Consider the following 17,139-nt stretch of genomic DNA (forward strand, 5'->3'; position numbering starts at 1 on the left):
ACTCCCGCCATGGTTAAAATGATGTCTGCACTGGACAGCTTAAGCTCTCCAGCAGCTATTTTTGTAAAACTTTCATGTCCCACAGCCATTGACCATAATGGCACCCAAGGCTCCTTTACCCGTTCCATGTAACCGTCCCTCTCCCGCCCAACTGACTGCAACCCATGCCAGTCAAGTGTCCTTGTCATTAGAATGTGAACTACACAGCACTCACTTCTCTGAAATAGTCCCTCCTGCTCCACCACTGTTCCCCTACTCTCCTTTCCCCTCCCTATTTGAGGCTGGTGGGGCTGCAAGGGCTAAAATCCGAACCTCTTGTAATGCAGGCATGTTTTATTGAAGTGGCAGATACAGAAAGAGAACTCAATATAAAAAGTACTTTGCTTCACAGTTGGAGCAATGCCCTGAGCTTTTCACTACCGTTGCATGTTAAGGTATATTTCCCAGTGTGTGACATTTACAAATGCATAGGTTATAAGGTACTCGGCTAGTTTTAATCACCCACAGCTCTGTTAACCTTCTGGGTTCAGAACAGTCACTGTAGAAGTCTATTAATTTTGCAGTGCACTTTGTCCTGCTCTGCAGATGCATTGCAGCCATATAGGTACCATTGTCCTTCCAGTCCTGCAGCATCTTGGGGTAGGGAGTGGGGGGAAGCATTTTGGTGAACAGCATTGCTGCTTATCTTGCTCGTTTGCCCATTGCCTTTTTGAACAAGACCCTTCTCTGCCTCTTGATATGCCTCTGGGTAACATCCTCTGAAGTAAGAACAACCTGCAGAAGTACACAAGCAATTACGACCCAGTCCCCTGCGGCCCACCACTGATCCAGAATGGTACGGGGGCCTTATGCAAAGGGAAACTTCTATCTCCAGGCTCACCCCAGACTGGGAAGAGACTGTGGGAATGGAATTCTCAAATTGAGGGGAAAAGTAACATTTTAGTATTTGTTTCCTGGAGACAGGAATTAATACAATAATTTGTTCTGTTTCTCGGCTCTGTGCCTGATGTGCTGTTGCCCTTACAAACAGGATTATTACCAACCTCGGAATGTCTGACAGATCTCTGGGAGAAGAAAAGGAAGATAATATATGTGAGAATCTTGCTTGTGCCTCCTGGAAGAGGGAGAAGAACACGGGAGTGGAGGAAAGGTCTACTTGCAAAGAGAGGAGAGAGCATTGACAATGGACTGTATTGAGGGCAGTCGGGAGATGCAGAAACAGCTGATGGAGTTGATGCAGAAGTAGGCAGTCCTGCTAGAGAACATTGTAGTACAATTGTTCCTGCTCAGTATCTGCACCTCCACACCAACCCAGCCATGTCCTGCAGCCCACTGAGAGCAATGCATACTGAGAACAGTGGTATCCTTCCCGAAGTTTCAGCCACAGGCACCTCTCTCCACACCCCAAGTCAGGGAGATCAGTGAATACTGGAACCCTACCTTCACCCCAGCTACAAGTGATGGATTATTTTCTTGCCATTCTACATCCCACGGCAAGGACAGCAGTTAAACCCTGGTCCAACCCATGTTTGTGACCAAAATAGCACAGATATGTGCATTAAGCATTTAGGCAAGTGTGTCACATCAGTACTATTATGTTCCATAAAGTTTTCACTGTTTTATGTGTTTTATGTCCTATTGTTTTGAAGTTTGCACTGAGTTCAATAAAAGTTTTATTATTTGCACTATTTGATGTTCAGTAAAGGCTGCTATTGACAAAAGGGTTCAATGGCTTCATAAAATTACACCTGCAATAAACATAATAAAATGCTCATTCATAATATTGCACAAAGCATCAAATTTCCATTTCATAAAATCCTTACAGACTACTGAAATCCTTATGTAATGCACAATAAAATGTCATTTCTGTATTTTAGCTCCTAGCCTCTAAATAGAAGCACAAGGTATGCCTGCGCTTGTGGCTCTCGTTGCTTGCTGCTGTTTGCAGAGGCAGCCTCTCTGGCTGTTCATAACCTTCCAGAATTCTCTGCACCTCCATCTGCCGCCCATTGATGAAGCTCTGTCCCTTGCTCTCACAGATTTTGTGCAAATGCATCAAGTAATTTTCACACAAGTAGCCTCCAGCCTTGTCCTCTGGCATCTCCATCTCCCTTTCAGCCTTCCAAATGCACACTCCCCTGTCATTCCGCAGCTACTCCGTGGACAAGTTGAACAGTCCTTTCTCTTATCCAAGTATCCAGTAAAAAGGCTTCAGAAGCCAGGAAAACAGGGTAAGCTGGGTCTCCTGGAAGGAATGTCCATAATGGTCATGGGAGCAGACATTCCCTTTCTCGCTGAGGTTTTCACTCCTGAATTTCTAAAGGTCTTGGCACCGTGGACCCTTTCAAGGCCACCGAACATTAATATACCACAGGGATTGACCAGGCCTTGGAGACATGAGGCAATACCCCTTTTCTGTTGAACTCTGAGGCTTAGTGTGGGGGATAAAGAAGAGACATATGGGTCCCATCAAGGGCCTTGTTACAATTTAGGAACCGCAACCATGCAAATCATTGCTTGTCTGTGCTTTCCAAGCTTTCTGACACAGGGCATCGCCATTCTCTATAGCAGCGTGCACCTGTATGACGACAACCCCGACAGTTGATCTATCAGCACCAAGCTGATCAGGCATGGTAAGCTTCTAGATGGTGATGGCCACTCACTTCTCCACACTGAAGGGAACTCTGATGTTGGTGTTCTGCCTTGGGTGAGTTCTGCACAGATCTCTACGAAAGTGGCCTTTGTCATCCTGAAATTCTGCTGCCCCTGCTAGCCATCCCACATCTGCATCGTTCCCTTCCCACCGTTCAGTGCTAGTTTCCCCAAGTCCAGAAACAGCTCTCTGCTGCATGAAGCTTCTCCAGGAAAAAATCATCCACAATTAAGTGCTAGATTTCATCCCTCTCTATCCAGATAGATTTAGCAGTGAGGCAGCTGACTCCCAAAGTCATCCAGCTACACAACTGCAAATGCAGCTGCAGCAGTCTCTCTATTAAGTGTCAGTGCATGCTGCTTTGTTCCATCCATGCTGGCTGACAGCAGCTTGAAAATGGTGCTGGCTCACAAGAAAGACAAGTCATGGGAATTTGTTAGTTTGAAGTCCCAGAATTCCAGTGGCTTCTGATAGGTATCCCACAGTGCATTGCAAGAAAAATCCCATCATAGAGCCTAGCAGTGGGACAATGACCATGGGATACCGAGTAGGGTCCCAGAGCTCGGGTTGCAGCCTGAGTCCAACATCTTCACAGGAATTTTACAGCCCCACAGCCCAATTGCAAATCAGATGACCCAGGCCAGCTGCAGGTGTTTAATTACTCTGTAGACATACTGCCAGATTGTGCCCTCGTTGACACCTATAGCCCTGTTGTCTTCCAGTTATGACCATGAATCTTCAACATGGTTGCACAGATGTAACTGTAACTCTGCAACATGTTTATTACTGGTAATATATGAAAAGAAGAGAGATCCCAGGTTCATTTTGCAGGGCTAGTAGTCAGAAAAAAACTTTCTTAGAAAACTAAGCACACACTTTGATCTGGGTTCACTGATTCATTCAATGACATTTTTAGAGTAAATTTTTGAAGTAGACCCACACTTCAACTTCTGTGTGGCACATAAATACTGGAGTGAGTACCACGGATGGATTATAAATACCTTAGATGAATTGGAGAAAGTACTTCTGTAGCTAATCAATTCAGTTAGAGTTGAGAAACTCTTGTATGACAAAAAGAACAGGAGTCCTTGTGGCACCTTAGAGACTAACACATTTATTTCAGCATAAATAAATTGGTTGGCCTCTAAGGTGCCACTAGTACTCCTGTTCTTTTTGCCGCTACAGACTAACACGGCTGCTCCTCTGAATCTTGTATGACCGTTGTTTGTGCTGTGGATAAAGACATTCAGAAATCCAGGCTACCAAAATCTTGGAGGGAGCACTACCGCTCTAGAATGGAAATAAAAAGAAAGCTGAACCAAGGAAACTTCTTCTAATCTTTTCTAATTCTATGAGGGATGCACTCAAAAGTGCAGTATCACCTCTCCTAAAAGAAATCATTCAACCGTCTAGCTAAATGTTAGCCATATATAACTGTTGCAAGACAGTTGTAGGACTGAAGGTACCGTATCCATCACTCTGCTTTTTCTTAAGGAAAATCAGAAGGGTTTATTTTAGGGAATAGATCTTCTAACAGCCTGCCAGAGTGTCCATTTATAACAGACACAATGAATTACCGTAGGGCAAACGTGTAAAAAGAACCAGTTGCTGGCACCATTGACTGTGTTCAAACAGCAGTCCCTCTTAAAATTATGGATCAATTTGTTTTTGTCCCTTTTGGGGGCTTCTGGCCTTTCCTCTCCGCCTCTAGTCTTCAACAGCTGCGACCCTAGTTCTTCCATTCAACTATGCAGTGCTGCAGTATGAATGACTGATTGTGGCTTCTTTAACGTTAAAGATACCAAAAAGTTTCTCTGAAGTGGAATATGTTGCAATGGCAAACAGAGGTTTGACGGTTGGGAAGTTGGCAGTTTCCACCTGCTCCAACACACATCTCAGTTGACCGGAGACCTTGACATGGGAGAAAATCCCCTTCTCCCTGAAGGCCTTAATTATAGCAGAAAGCTGCACTAGTGACTCTGGTCCTTTAAAATTATATTTGCTTTCTCCTACATCATTGTAGGCACTAGACGAGATAAGACTACTAGTCAGTGCTCCTGCTCCATCTTCATTAGAGGTATTCTGTGTTTTGCTGCTTCTATCTCAAAGCCTAAATCAAAATAAACATTCATTCATGCATACAGATCTGATACTTGGACAGTGATCTGTAGAATGTCCTTGTACAAAGACATCCCTTATCTCATTTGGTTGTGGAGATGTATGCACTGTGACCTTAGAGATCAGTCCCCATCAGCCCTGTAACTAGGAGCAGAAAGGCAGGGGATGACACTGAAGCAAAATCAGTGTAAACATAGACCATTCAGCATACCAACGTTGTGTAACCATTTTTAACATGTTTACCACACCAGGTATTCTCCCTGCAAGCCCATTCTCCAATAATACGTAACAGGAATCCCAGGTGTTCTCCTTCAGAAAAATGCTGCAAAGGCAGCTGACAGCCGTTAAAGTAGAGAAGGGGGAGGGCATTGAAGGAGATGGTAATGAGGCAGAATAAACCTGGTTACTGAGCTCTGCACACAACACTTCCTCAGTTATGTAACAGACTGGGCTGCAATGCTCTGGAAGCCTGATTTGTTCAGCCACTTCTGCAAGGAAAGCATTTCAGTGCACTGCATTTGTCCTTATACAGGCAGCCTGATCTCTCCCCATAGCCCAGTGAGGGCCTCCAGACCTGCTGCTCTAGGGAAAGTGTAGCTAACCACTAATTGCTTGTTTCTCTCTGTCCAGGAAGGTAGTGTTTCAGTTAAGACTGAAATCTAAATTATTGGTAGAAAGCGGAGTTATTCTAGTGTAACATTGCAATACAATTCATACTAAACTGATTTCATGGAGGTGTCATGTACGTCATTGCTCTCCCTAGGGCTGGCTGTATACTCGCTCCATTTAACTCCCTTGTGAAGTCAGGCTGATGCAGAACACCCTAGGCTGGCTGGAGGTGAGGGTCACTCAAGAACAATGCAGTTGGCTCGTTTGCCCCAGAAGTTCTGTTTTCTACCTATGGTTAGATCTCACCTTGGTCTAGCCCTGGAGAGAGGAAACATTCATCGCCCAAGAGGCGTAGCGTTAAAGCCCAAGGTGTTGTGTATCATCTGTTGGGCTCATACAGGGTTTGAAAAATGTACCAGGCACCAACTCTCCAAAGGTCAGTACAAAAAGACTGAGGGAATGGCAGTGTGTCATGTATAGGCAGCATACATCGCCTGTCTGCTGCGGGGAAGGAGAAAGTGCTGTGATTCTTATGTGTTGTCCCTTTATCATGCTCAGGGGCTCCATCTAGCCCAGAGGTGGGCAAACTACGGCCCGCGGGACCCTCCTGCCCGGCTCCCGGCCTGGGAGGCTCGCCCCCAGCCCCTCCCCTGCAGCCTCAGCTCACTGCAGTGCCACGAGCGCAATGCTCTGGGCGGGGGGCTGCGAGCGCCTGGGGCGGCGCAGCTGCAGAGCCCCGGCCTGACCCACCCGTGCTCTAGGCAGCGCAGTAAGGGAGCAGGGCAGGGTTGGTTAGCAGGCAGGGGAGTTCAGGAGTGATGATCGGGGCGGTCAGAGGGCAGGAAACTGGGGTTGAATGGGGGCAGGGGTCCCAGGAGGGCAGTCAGGAAGGAGGGGGGGTGGTGGGGGGCAGTCAGGGGACAGGGAGCAGGGGGTGGTGGATGGGGCAAGAGTCCCGGTGAGGCCATCAGGGGACAGGGTACGGGGGGGGTTGGATGGGGTAGAAGTCTCTCGGGGGCGAGAAGCAGGGGGGTCAGATTGGGGGCCGGGCCCCACCTGGGTATTTGGGGAGGCACAGTCTCCCCTAACCCACCGTCCATACAATTTTGGAAACCTGATGTGGCCCTCAGGCCACCTGGTCTAGCCAGTGACCAGTAAGAAATTAGATGCCTGAATTGGAGCTCTTAACTGATGTCATTCCTGGTGACAAGCCCATATGAGTGCTACAAAGGGAAGGGTCTTAAGTAGAATAGCAACCTCCCAGTCTGTTGTGGGTCCTCTTCCCTAGCGCTTGACTTTTGTTGATCAGACTGCTCCTAAAGCAGCAGAGTGAAACTGATCAGATTCTTTTCAGTTTTCCTGCTAACCCTAGTGTTCTGAATAGTAAAATTGAAAGGTAACCAGTGTGATTAATGTTACTATGCTGTAGCTGGAGAAAACATGAACCGCAGCAGCAGAGGCCCTGGGGCTCTCTGTAGACTTGGGCAAGCAGCATTGCATGAGCTCACGTTCAGAGAACTTTCACTATGGTTGTAAGAGTTAAAGCCTTCATTACCTTGTACGTGAAAGCTTAGATATTACAGGAAGTGATGGTATAGAGTAGATCCCTTCTCTCACTATGGAAAACTTCCTCCTGACCACTGATGCATCAGTAAACTTCTTCTGAAGTCTTAGTCCCCTATTGAAAAAGGGTGTGAGGGCATAGAGTATCAATACCCGCTATGTCCTTGGCCATTGCGAGACTGTGGTAAAGGGTGCTTACGTCTGTTTTCTGATGTGCTCACCTGACCGCTACCAACTGGACTGAGACTCACTAGTTCATTTTTCATAAGCTTATTTAAGTGATTACTAATACGGTCTACAATTCAAACCAGTGATCTGAAGGTGAAAGACTGTAATCTGTTTACCATCCAGACTCAAGGGTTAATCTTGTAAAAGAAACTGGGGTTTGACAGATCAGCTAGATGAACACAATTCATTTTTTAAGTCTTTGCCCATGCATTTTGCAGGTGAGCTGCTGCCTGTTTAAGGGAGTCAGGACCCATCAGGCGTTGTTTTAGACAGCAAAACCTTTGGTATGACCCCAGAACACCCTGACACACAACAGGTTAAAAAAACTTCCCTCACTATTAAATAGGTAAAACTATGAAACATTTCACCTTCTGCAGGGTAGACTCTTCCTACTGAAGCTTGACACAGCGAGAACGTTGTTATACAAGAAGAGAATTCACAAAAGGAAAAAAAGTAAAATGTGGAAGAGGCAAATCTGCCATGGATATTTTAGTCTGGTCACTTTCCAGTCAAATGTTTGATCTTATGTAGTCATCCTAACCAATGCTAATGAGCCTTTTGTCAATGAGTTTTAACTTAATTAAGAATTTGTGCTATGGTTGTAACCTGCAGGGAAACATTCTTGGCTGTTTTCCCTAGCTAGCTAAATGACTTCTCTACACCAAAAAGATGCTTATGGGAGAAGAAGCTAAAAGAAAAAAAGCTAGACCTAGTATGAACTAGGCTTGCTGTTCTCAACGCTGCCGCAGAAGTTTTCACATGTGACCTCTGCACAGCACTTCTGCCACTGTAGAAACTCTCAGCAAGCATTCAGTTGCCTGCTTTAGTTTTCTCCTGTTGACATGGACTAACAGGTAACAGCATTAGGCCGGCACAAGGCAGCAATAATTTACTGTTCTGAACCAAAAAGGGGAAGTAAACTAAGGACCCCAGTGGGTGGGCAAGCTGTGAGACACCAGTCAGAGGCAGTTCAGTGCTTCAATGTAGAGCAGTTTGGGGACACATGGGGCTGCAACCCTGCATTTGTTCCAAGTGATGACAGGGTCACTCACATGAGGCTCACCTTTTTCCCTCCTGGAAAGAGGAAATTTCTGATGTAATCCAAAAAATCAACAGGTTATACTGACAGATTTCTAGTCTAAAATTTAATCTCTGTATAATCTTGATGACTTCTTTTTTTTTTTAGTTTCCAAAATAGCAGTTAATACAGTGGGATTTTATTGTCAACAATAGAGGAGTTAATGCTGATGTCCTAGTAAACTTCATTTTGTCCAGTTAAATTTCTCATACAATTTCTTATGGATTAGATAACCTATGCTTCATGTCTTAAACTGTTGGTATAAATAGCACCAAGTAACACACTAACACGAGGTTTCACTACCACTGGAAAGTAGCCACCTCTCATAAAAGTGATCTCTCTTAATTGTAAAGCACATTGACATGAGAGGAACTGTATAAACGCAAAGTCACCGTTACTACTCTCAATTAGGTGAAGTAGGTCTTTCCCACCTGCATATGGTACAGTACAGCCACATTTACTACAGCTCTCAAGCAAGAATTGAAAGTTACCAACTGGCTCCTTATACAGATTACTCTCCGAGAACCTATATCCAGTTACATTTTGGAGCCAATGATTTGGAAATGTAATGCAACTCCCTGCTGTAGTGATCAGCTGTTACAGAAAAAAACTCAGAAGCCTGAATTCAGGTTCTGGCCAGTTAAAATCACAAGCCTGGTTATCCAGTCAATTGCATGTGCAACTCCTGTTGATTTCAGTGGGAACTGTATGCCTGTAACTAATATAGTGATTGGACTCCATTTTTCTTAGTTTAATCTGCAAAATCCTCCACTGTTAAAAGGGTCGGAGCAAACATGGGGCAAAGTTCTGATTGTGAGTGATTGTCTTGCTGTGCTGCCTAAGCAGAAATGTCTGTTGCAGAATGCACGTTATGGATGAGAACTCTCCCTTCCCTTTCCCCCTCACAAAATAAAGTGTTTTCTTGAGTCTTCATAGGCTAAAGTGAACTGATGGGCTTATCCACTTTTAGAAAACCATTGCACTGGTCTAGATGCACTGAAGTGGGAAGGCATGTGAGGAAAGAATGTAAAGGATGAGGACTGCATGTGCAAAAAAAACCCTATTAAACAGACTGTTAGAAAAGTGAACCCATTTCTGCCTATTAATCTGCATTAGAATCCCATCCTAGCTAGGAATAATGCAAAGGTCACTCTCCTCATGCATGCAAAGAGTGTGTGACTGATTCTAAAATTGGCTTATCACTAGTTTTTTGGTTTCGCTTACCTGCCATTCTTTTACTCTGCCCCAGTCATGGGGATCCTAATAAAGATGCTGTCGGCTCAAAAGAAAAAGATCACACCCAATTGGTCGCTTCCCCCAAAAACTACCTTAACTGTCTGTGATTGCCGATCACATGATTGCATGGCTGATGCCAACCCATTGTGAATGGGGCATATCTTTTAAAATTATTCTTGAAAACCCTTGGCAAGGCAAGGCAGTGACCTTGTCATAAATGACTTCCAAGGAATGGTTTGAGAGTTACAATGACTTCTCACTGGGTGTTGTCAGCCAGCATAACTTTATCATCATCCATTTAATATTAGTGTTTTAAAGTCGTATCTTCTCATATACGATTTATAATGCACTTAGAGCCTTGGATAAGCTCAGTGAGAACTTCAGTAAACTACTTCAGAATGCCCTCAGTTTTCCAGCACAGATGGACCTAAATGTGATGGCTTGATGATTCAGCACCATGGCCAGAGCAAGGAGTGGAAAATATCTTGTGGGCTGAGATGAACTGAAAGGAGGGTATGCTAGTAGCACATCATAAAACCAGCAGTGGAAGCAAAGAGGTCATAAACTAACCTACTAAAAGGAAAGATGTTATCAGTTACCCAAAAATGCATGAAACTGACCCAGCGTTAGCTAATTTATGGTAGAAACCATTAAAGTTAACCCTCGCCAAGCACTACAGCGGCTATCTCCTATTCCTAGTATGGGAGAAGTGGTAATAATCAAGGGATATGAGCAATTACTGTTGGTAAAAGCTAACTTTTTAATATGGCAACCATTACATTTTAAATAAATGCCTTTGTAAAACAGACCACTGTGACAGTCTGTATCCCTATGCTCACCCTTTTAAAAAAAAAACTGATAGATTTTGTACAAAGTATGCTTGTGAGGTATCGTTTGAAAACTCATAATGTGCTGATCATTATTGACCTGGTAATGTGTGGCAAGGTATGTAATGTTATAACATTATACTGTGTGATGTTACTAAGATGTATTCTAAATTTGGGGAAACAGTCACAAATCAGCTCCTCGGAGACAAAAGGCAAACTGATGCCTCACCCAGCTGTCAAGAGAATCAAATGGACTATCACCTGGCTAAGCGGCCATTCTTTGACAGGAAAAAGGGTATGAGTGAGAAATTTACATCTTGGCAACGAACAGCTGGAGGTTCCCGTCTCCACAGACTGGCTGTCTCCTGAACCTCAGCTGGAGCTGATTTTCAAAGAAAGCGGACTATAAGAAAGGAGAATACAGACCCCAAAATATCTCTCCCTTCATCTCTATTCACGCCTTCAACAACAACTGAAGGAAAAGGAAATGAACAGAGAACAGGGGGAGAGTTCCTGGCTGTGAGACTCCTAGATCATGTGAAGAGAAACTTTTTGCTTTGAATTCACTTAGCTTGTTAAGTTAGGTATTATTTTGCATTTTATCTTTTATTTCTTTGTAACTAATTCTGACTTTTATGCCTCACTACTTGCAAACGCTTAAAATCTAACTTTCTGTAGTGAATAAACTTGTGTTAGTGTTTCAGCTAAGCCAGTAGACTGACGTATTTGGGAAACTCCATTTGAGAGAACAGTTTATGCGTATCATTTTCTAGTAATGAAACAGACTTTTTAATATGAGCTGGGATTGTTCAGGAGGTTGCTGTGCAGTACAAGATGCACATTTTGGGGGGAAAGTCTGGGACTGGGAGTTGGCTGGTGTTGCCCACAGTGTGATTCATGAGTGCCTGGCATAGCACTCATATCTGGGATTGATTTAAATGCTGGAGGCTGTGTGTGGGCAGACCAGGAGTGGTTGCTCTCGCAGTGTAAAAGACACCCCAGGTTGGAGAATTGAGGGGACACCGCTGTCCATCAGTCCAGATTGCACCCTGGGAATGCCCAGAGCCACTTACATTAACCACTGCACCACTCATCCTTTATTTCCATTGTAAAGGATGGTGGTGATCCTCAGAGAGATGGTGGTCATTTTCTACTATAATAGAATTTGTTGAACACTGTGAGAGATTTATACAAAGTACAAGTCATTTAGCTAATCCTCCCTCTCCCCCATAATATTGCTAGAGAAATGCTAATTGACCTTATCCCCATATCACAGATAATGATGGCTGGTTAGCCAGTTACAATTTAGAATGTGTCCTGAGCAACATTATGTATCTAAACTCTGGAAGAAGATCTCTGAAATTCAGTCCTGTTGCTATTGAATCTTACATTGCAGGCCATGCAACTGGTGTACGTTGCAGATGGGACAGCAGTATAATATACGTGCGTAAAACCGTGCATACTGGCCACACAGTTTCCAGCTTTAGCTAGTTATCTACAAGCCAGATGTTTTTAAATAGGTGGGGTCAACTATAGATGTTTGTGAAAGTCTGCATAGACGACAACAGACTCTATTCTAGAATATCTTCAATCAACCAGGAAATGCTAGAGGATCTATCATGTTTAGTTGGAGATGGGTGCTGTTGCTTACAGGGACTTACTCCTGTGGTGAAGATTTGTCTCTCTTCTCTCCAGCCCTATTCCTTTCTGCAGCCTGATTGGTGGGAGATTCATAGCATTTCCTGTGTAGCTGCCCTAGTTCCTCTGTTTAACTTTAAACTCAGATGAATTTCATTTGTAATCTCATCTAACGGTTTGTTAAACATCTCTGATCAACTGTTTCCAAGAAGTGTAATTTCCTTAGGTTATTCCTAATTATTTCTCAGACCATGTCAAGAACTTTCCTTGCTTCCTCTCACAAACATGAGTATTTCAGGTTTAATAATTGAGATTGCTGGCTTTAATGCCTGGTGTGTTTAAACGGACCTCTTAGCTAGGAAATCTAATCGAAAAATATTTTTAAAAAGACAATAAATTGTTTACATTTCATATGTTCCTTATATGCAGATGTGCATGTGTCAATGTTTAGCTCTAAAAGAATAAACTTAATCTTAGCTGTTGCATTCTTTTATCGTCCTTAATTTTGCTTTGACTGTGATAACCGTTCTTAAATGGGCAGCGGCAGCTGCTGCTGCAGCTAGATCTGCCGAAGCAAAATAGGGCCGTCTTGGACTTTACATGAGTGTAAATCTGAAATATCACCATTAAAATGATATTGAAATGTTGGCATTTCTCCAGATTTCCACAGGTGTGACTGAGCAGAGATTGATCTGCGGTCTTCCATTGTGTATTAAGCATGAAACTTCTACACACTAAGCATAGCTAATGAACCACCAATCAGTGACCTACGTGTCTTTTTTTAGAAAGAATATCCAGACAGCAGCAAAAATATAGATATATATCTCTTTGCTATAGGATCTCTGACTTTTGCAGGGTGGGGATCTGACTCTTGTGAATTTGTATCACTGTCCGGAGTTCTGTTCCCATTGCTGCGTGTGTGTGTCTGGCTGACATCTGGGGAAGAATGGGGGATATTGTGGCTTCTGGTGATGCAGCAAGACAATTCAGCTGCAAAAGGGAATGAATTCCATTTGTTGTTAGCTTTAGGTTCTTTTTTTTTTTTTTAAAGATTCGTGACTTGGCTTTCACTGCATCTTTCAATGTGTTAGATAACATCTTTTTAAGGCCATGTTTCACTAACTGCGACCAGTACAGCCTGGGATCCTGGTAGTGAAACAGAAACTCTACTAATGTGCGTGGCCAGATTTTTTTAAGAACAGATAACATTATCTGCCTTTTAAGGATTATTATGGAATGTTGTAGCAAGGTTGTGAACCGTAAAAACAAGGTCCCCAAAGTTGGCAGACAAAAAACCATAGCACTCTGAAAGGTTTGCCATCCTGGGCCCATTGCCTCTTAATATTCAGTTTAGATGCAGTCAGAAAAACATAGTAAGTCTTAAAAGAGGCCCAAAACTCACTACTCAAGACATGTCTCATCTTTCCATTTTATCTTCCCACTTACTCCCCTTCCTCTATCCTGAAACAACCAAGCAGCTAGGACCTTTCACTCGCAACCTTCTCGTCCCTTACTTCCCCAAATGCCATTCAAAATACTCTAGAAATGAAGATTGTGTGACTCAGGTGACTGATGATAGGATCCAAAACCTTTCATCTCTAAGCTGCCATTTCAGATCCAGGCTAGACTAAGAACTACTATCTTTCATGTGGACCAATTTCCGGAGGACAGGAGTCCCTGTTCTTAAAAAAAAAACAACCCCACAACCAACCCTAAAACAGTCTTCATCCTGTCACCTTTGTGTTCTCCTGGGGACAGAATTCAGCAACACTGGCAGGGAAGCAGTGTTAGGACCATCTCCAGGACAGGTTTCAGAGTAGCAGCCGTGTTAGTCTGTATCTGCAAAAAGAAAAGGAGGACTTGTGGCACCTTAGAGACCAACACATTTATTTGAGCACAAGCTTTCATGAGCTACAGCCCACTTCATCGGATGGAAATCTGTCACTTTGTGCCAGCAATAATTTGGTTTTCAAAGTATTTAGCATTTGGCATTTAGCATTTGGAAGGGTTGCGGGGCTCTTCAGGGATGTCTTCCTTTTCCCACCCAGCGCTAAGAACATAGCTGTCTGTCATTTTTCCTCATAGAAAATGGGATGGCTGCTGGCAACTCTAAATGGTCAGAAGAATCATGTTTAGTTGTGGCTTTTGAAGGACTGAGGAAGAGCCTTTACTGGTGAGTGCTAGTCTATGCCTCTTCTGTTGCCACATGGTGGATGCTTAGCTCTTGCATATGCCTTTAATCCTGAAATCCGTTCCTCAAATCCTCTCTTCCTGCGAAGTAGGTAGAATTTCCATTTTCCTTGTGGGGAAACTCAGGCTGATTTCCAGGGTCACCTAGTGATCCAGGGACAGCTGGGAATAGAACCCAGGAGTCCTCTTTGCAGTTCACAGATCTAACCCATAGAAACGCTGCCTCAGTAAAATACCCACTTACGCATGGGCAGATCCTCCCAGGTCTAGGAGTCACCAAAACTCTGCCTAACTGCTTTGTCTTTGTCCTGTTCTTTATTATTGCTGTGACTTGACCGCAGTCTGTCTGTCAGCGTGGCTGATTTTGTACAAGCAGCATGGAATGATAGAATGGGAAACTTACAAACACGTTAAAGAAGGCCAGCTGAAATAGCAAGTGTTTCTAATTAGAAAATGAAAGCTGCCTTCATAAGCTAAATGTGTCTTTATTATGACTTGACCAGTCTGAGAATGTACTTGCTACAATTAGGTTTCCCAATACAATAAATAGGTCAACTGTGAACTAGACCTATCCAGTGGAAAATTAGTTAGCCTGGGGCAATGGCCTTAATCACACAGTTTCTTGCCTGATACTGTCCATCCTGAGCAGCTAGTAATGTGTTGCTGAGCCCTTTAAAGTGAGAGTGCAGTCTATTAGAACAAGGGAAGTTTAGGTTTGTTTGTTTGTTTGTTTGTTTGTTTAAAAAATTGAAAGTCCTGATTCCATTTTCCTACATGGCTTTAAGTTAAGCAGTCTGGTATAGAAGGGCAATAGTAATTATCTCTGTCTTAGCGAGGCAATGCTTCTAAAAAGGGTTACTTACCGTTAATTAGTTTGTCGAGATTTTTGTCACCTGCTGAGTAAAAGAGATGCAGACTTCGTGTGTAGGGAAAAATAATGGTAGCTGCCATTTGGAGTGTTTTTCTGTTCAGGTGCTTCTAAGCTGGTGTTTGGAACTCTTGCCTAATTGAAGGCAAGTGTTGATGGTCTTGCTATATAACTTTGTATTTAATCTTAGGGATCTCCAAGTGCTTTGCAAAATTTCCTGAGTGTAGAAACTGAAGTGTGTGGTTACACTTTCACTAGAGTGACCAGACAACAAGTGTGAAAAATCGGGACGGGGGTGGAGGGTCATAGGAGCCTATATAAGAAAAAGACCCAAAAATTGGGACTGTCCCTATAAAATCGGGACATCTGGTCACCCTAACTTTCACCCACCACTGAAATGTAGCAGTCTTTGGGGTGGAACGTAGCAACTGTTTCACTGTGCACAGCAGTGTTCCAAATTGGCACAGGAAGTAAAGAATGGTGTATCTAGTTGGAACTATAGCGGGATGTTTAGGGACTCAGTAATACCCCAAGTTGGTAGGACATTGAAGCTAACCTTTCTACTCTTGAAGTGCCAAGGAGTCACAAGTGGTCAGAACCTTGGTTTTACAGCATTTGAAAGACTACGTCCTCCAGCACAGTGCCTTGTCATCACTGGATCAGTCCTGATTCAATGGGAAAAGCTGCCACCTCCTAAATCATTAACACACTTCTTGTATCGTTAGGTTTTGCCTACAGGTCTCCCATTCAAGTACTGATACAGCCCCACCCTGCTGAGTTTGAGATTTGACTAGACTATAGTTTGCAGCCATTAAAGTAGGCTGAAACAGGAGTGAGTGCTTTCACTGCCTCAGCCAAGGAGGACAAGGAACTTTGAAGAGACACTACTCACCCAAACGGGAAAGCGGGGGGCAGGGAGGATTTCTTTGCTTTTAACACCCCGCCCTGCTCCTCGTTCCTTTAACCTCTGTTCACAGCCAATATTTAATAATGCAGAGTCTTAAACTCTGAATGAATCCACTTGAAAGCATGGTTTCCTTTGGAGGTCTTCTGAGGGGAGGGATCAATACCTTATTGTGATTCTTGTGCACTCTGTTTAGAGATCCAATAAGTATGGCACTAAATGAAACAAAATTACTTGGATTATGAAAGACACAAGCCTCACTGTTTACATTTGGACTTACTATGATCTGCCTTCCTACTATGCCAAGAATGGAGCAGAAAGTATACTGATGGTATCTTCCTCATACATTTTTTCCTTTAGTTTAGAAACCGTACCCTCGCTGACTCTCCTGGGGAAAGTGTTATTGCCTTAGGTGAGTTATTTTTGGACAAGGTTTTGTTTTGATCTTTTGGAGAACATCTGTGGAATTGTCACCCGAAGAACAAAAGTTAATCTTTTAACAGATGGCTCCCTGACCAAGTGGAATGCAAGTAGCATCCTCCACCCTATTCCACCTTGTTTGGCAGCCTTAAAACTGGCTACCTTCATGTGGATACAAAGGTCCTTGTAATTTTCATGAATGTATTCTTGTAATGTTGCCTTGGCAATTCTGCAGTTGAGACTAAGAAGCCATCTCTGTTCTAATCCCCTGCCCCAAGAATACAGAATGAAGGCTTGAAATGTATTGCTGTCAGCCCTGAAGCAGCTAGTTCTGTAAAAGAGATCTGGATGTAAACAAAAAGTTCTTCCAGCTGTGATCTGGTTTTCTGATGTGTGGTGTGCTTGGACAACTGAAAGATTCTTGCTTTAGGACTTAAAATATGTCCCTTGTTTGTGAATGAGGAAAGCTTTGTTTTAAAAACAAAAAACCAAAACTACCTTGGTTTTGTAAAATAAATATTTTGAAAATAGCATGTTCAGTCCACTACACTTTACTTCCTTAGTTTCTGAAATTGGGAACAATCTTTACACTCGTGTTTGGCAACATACACGTGAGGTGCTCCTTAATTATTGCACGAGTTTATATAGCTTTTAACGAGGCTGGGACTTTGAGTACAGCTGAAAATCCTTTATTTTTTTTGCATGTCAATGGTAATGGCTGTCACATGAAATGCTTTAATAAAAATGTAAAGGTAGCTAAGTTCTTAAACCCCTCCCATCACCATGGTGTCGTAGTTTCCTCAATGG

The 17,139-nt window shown here is 43.3% G+C and overlaps 1 protein-coding gene and 1 long non-coding RNA gene across 5 annotated transcripts in view; both read left to right on the forward strand.

Moving 5' to 3' along the window:
* LOC142072094 (uncharacterized) overlaps positions 1-1,688 on the forward strand; it is a 37,584-nt gene extending 35,896 nt beyond the window's left edge. Inside the window, exon 2 of the long non-coding RNA XR_012668351.1 lies at positions 1,031-1,688. This is a non-coding gene — a long non-coding RNA (uncharacterized LOC142072094). The remainder of the gene's footprint in view (positions 1-1,030) is intronic.
* Positions 1-17,139, forward strand: part of FAM219A (family with sequence similarity 219 member A) — a 141,829-nt gene that overhangs the window by 36,694 nt on the left and 87,996 nt on the right. The gene's annotated exons all lie outside the window — the stretch shown is intronic.

The sequence above is a fragment of the Caretta caretta genome, chromosome 5 (assembly GCF_965140235.1).
Source record: "Caretta caretta isolate rCarCar2 chromosome 5, rCarCar1.hap1, whole genome shotgun sequence".
In the NCBI taxonomy this organism is placed as follows: Eukaryota; Metazoa; Chordata; order Testudines; family Cheloniidae; genus Caretta; species Caretta caretta.